Consider the following 3,662-nt stretch of genomic DNA (forward strand, 5'->3'; position numbering starts at 1 on the left):
GCTCATATACTTGTATTAATTGCTGATTATGAATGATATGATTGTTAGAATGGCTGCTTCTGTGTTCCTCTTGTGTCTTTTCTGCCTGGGATCAGCAGAGGCTGGGAAGTTATTGGTGATTCCAGCATATAGCAGCTACTGACCAGGCATGAAGCCTTTGGTGGAAGAGCTTGGCCGTAGAGGAAACCTGGTGGTGGTCGTCACCCCAGAGGAAAGTCTGAACATGGGTCCAGCACACCACAACTCTGACATATCCAGTACCCTACACCAAGACCCACCTACAAGAGAGCATGAATGCAGGTATTAATGAAATGTTGAGTGCAGATCTATCCACAGATATGGACAGGTTTCAGAGTTTTATTAACACTATGGATATACTTAAAGTTATTATAACCCGGAACGCTGATGGTTTGCTCTCCAACAAGGATTTGATGAAGAAACTGCAAGATTACAAGTTAGATGCTATTCTCACAGATCCATTTGAGACTGTTGGAGTTATTGCTGCAGAATATCTCTCAGTTTCAGCCATTTATATGCAAACAAGCCATCCTTGTGGTGCCAATGCTCTTGCCAGTCAATGTCCAATTCCAGCTTCTTATGTTCCACAACCTTTAACTCACTTTACTGACCACACGAATCTCTGGCAAAGAAGTGTGAACCTGGTAAGGACTCTCCTGCAGCCAATGGCTTGCTGACGTATGTTTGCTCGTGCAGATGAGATCGCCTCACATGTTCTGCAGAGAAAAACATCGATGGTAGAGATCATGAGCCGTGCAGCTCTCTGGTTTATGCATTTTGACTTTGCCTTTGAACTACCACGTCCATTGATGCCTAACATGATCATAATTGGAGGAATGGAGAGCAAGAAAGCAGGACCTTTGTTACAAGTAATTCTTCTAATAGCTGTCATTTTACACTACTTCTAATTTTGCCTTTGCTGTCTACTAGCAAAGTTTCTCTAAATTTGGCCTCGGAAGAAAAGTGCAGTCTCATTTTTGTTCAACACCTAAAAAACAGTATATTGGCTACACATACCATGAACACATTGCGCTTTTCTTTCTCAATATGTAAATGTGATCAATATGTCCAATCAAATTTCTTATCAACTATATTTCATCAATTTCAGATCTGATTTCAAATCTGACAACTCTAACTCTTAACGCAGTAATTCCACTGCTTTCCCATGTACAAACTCACTCTAAATCAGATGCAGTTCCCTTAAGTTTCTAAAGAGCGAAGTCACAATATTATTTAGGCTAATTATTAGGTTAATATATATTAGGCTAGTTTTGCACCATTTGGTTGACTTGCATCATAGTTTCCATTGTATGTTGTGCAAAATTTTGTCATTTGTAGTATTAACTGCTAAAAAAAAATTCATCTCTGTAATCACACATATAGAGACTGGTTTTATTTGAGTTTGATCTTTAAGTTCATGCATCACTCTCTGTTTAAAATACATGGGCAAAAAGCACATGTCTTCCTTCTGGATTACTGGATATATGTGTCATGATTCTGCCCTCGTGTCCTTGATTTTCTCTAGTCTTGAGGCAGGATCATGACAGACCCATGTTTTGTGTGCAAGCACATGGCCTTTTGTTTGGGCTATGTGCTTGTGTTGTCTGTTACATACCCGCCCCCTTGTTATCCTCGTCTTGTCATTATTGTCTAGTCAGCTTCACCTGTTCTTGTCATTAGTGTCTCCCTATATCATCCCCTTGTGTTTGCTGTCCTGTGTTGGTTCATTGTGATTCTTACCTGTGTGTTACTTTACCTGTATCATTCCTTGTGAGTATCCTGTCGAGTGTATTGTCTAGAGAAAGTTCTACTGTTTGTTTTTCGTCAAGTAATCTGTCACGTCTTAGTCAAAGTTTAGTCTCTCCTAGTCTTGTCTATGTTTTTCCCCCCTGTGGGTTTTGTTTTCACTAGCTTTGTCCTATAATAAAGTGTGTGTGTTAAGCATCCTGTCTGCGCTTGGGTTCATCTCTGTAAATCATAACAGAAAGAACTGACCAATACAGAACCCAGCAGACAGTATGTCCTCCCAGCTCCAGCGACAATCGGAGTTCAGTGAACAATGCTGGTTGTCGGCTCCCACCGACAGAAAGAGGGTCAGCTTTCCAATCTCGTCCCAGGGTGAGTGGGTCCTGAGAAATTATGCCTAACTCTGGGATCGTTTTTCCGGGGAGGAGCCGTAGGCTTCTTCGAGGTCTCCACCTTCTGCCTGGCTGCCAGTGATTTCAGAGGGTCGTATGTTAGCCGTCACTACGCGAGGGGACCAGGCTGGTTCCACCACGACTCCTGAGACACCGTCCGTATTCTCCAGCCTTCGTGGAAAACGAGGGAGACGGATCTCTTGGGAGTCTGCTTCTGAGTCCTCAGCGACGGAGTCCACCCTGCCTGAGACTGTGCTTCCCCAACCAGTCACAAGTCCGACTTTGGCCTCTGCTCTGCGACCCAGGAAGAAGAGGAGAAAGGGAGCCTCTTGTCCTCCGTCTCCCCCTGAGTCCGCGATGGCTCCCCAACCCGCAGCTGCAGAGAGCGTGGATCCCAAGCCAGCTGCAGAGAGCGCGGATCCCGAGTCAGCTACTTTCAACGCCACTACAGAATCAGAGATGAGGAGTGTCGATTCTGCTTGGGGAAGCGTTGATTCCGGGTCTGATTCTGAGAGCTCATTTCCTGTTCCCGCTCCACAGCCACCTGCCACACCCCTTGTCTTCGCTCCACTGCCGGCTGCAGCAGTTCCCACTGTCACCCAACCTCTGAATGTTTCCCCGGTCTCCCCTGTCATGGTTCAATCCTGGACTGTTTCACCTACTTCCCACACTACACAACCAAACCCACCCGGATCCCTCGTCCTAAGAACTTTGTTGTGCCTCCGCCTCCCCTTCCTTGTTTATTATTCCTAATTTTTCACCCTAACCCTGTCATTGTGTATTAGTGTATGCCTTTGTTATTATTTGTCATGTTTTGTTGGTTTGTGTCTGTCTCAGTCTGTCATGTCCCGTGTTTGATGTCCCCTTGAAGAGCGTCTGGAAGACGCTCCTTAAGGTGGGGGTTCTGTCATGATTCTGCCCTCTTGTCCTTGATTTTCTCTAGCCTTGAGGCAGGCTCATGACAGACCCATGTTTTGTGTGCATGCACATGGCCTTTTGTTTGGGACATGTGCTTGTATTGTCTTGTTACATACCCCGCCCCCTTGTTATCCATGTCTTGTCTTAATTGTCTAGTCAGCTTCACTTGTTGTTGTCATTACGTGTCTCCCTAAATCATCCAGAGATGGGGGACTCGAGTGACATGACTTGACTCGAGTTGCAAATTTAAGGACTTGAGACTTGCTTGACTAAATTAAGAAAATTACTTGACTTGACTTTGACTTGAGATCCAATGACTCGAGACTTGACTTGACTTGAACTGTATGACTCGAAAATGACTTCATATACATTTTTATATAAATCATTGCAATATTGATGACCAAAATGAAAGTAACGGAACCATTGACGCCAGTCATCAGATTCTGCGCGATTGCGTGACGCACAGAGCACAGAAAAAACATACAGCGCGGTGAGCGTGCTAAATACAAAAACATCTCCCAGCATCGTTTCTTTTTGGCTTTAAACATTAGAAATTGACCATATTCATACAAGAAGATTTGCTGTACG

At 44.3% G+C, this 3,662-nt stretch overlaps 1 pseudogene; it reads left to right on the forward strand.

Annotated features, from left to right (window-relative positions):
* LOC143723618 (UDP-glucuronosyltransferase 1A5-like) lies at nucleotides 1–926 on the forward strand (annotated as a pseudogene).
* The last annotated feature ends 2,736 nt before the right edge of the window (nucleotides 927–3,662 follow it).

Source organism: Siphateles boraxobius, unplaced genomic scaffold, assembly GCF_051911475.1.
Source record: "Siphateles boraxobius isolate OS27281-9 unplaced genomic scaffold, OSU_SipBor_1 7, whole genome shotgun sequence".
Taxonomy (NCBI): domain Eukaryota; kingdom Metazoa; phylum Chordata; class Actinopteri; order Cypriniformes; family Leuciscidae; genus Siphateles; species Siphateles boraxobius.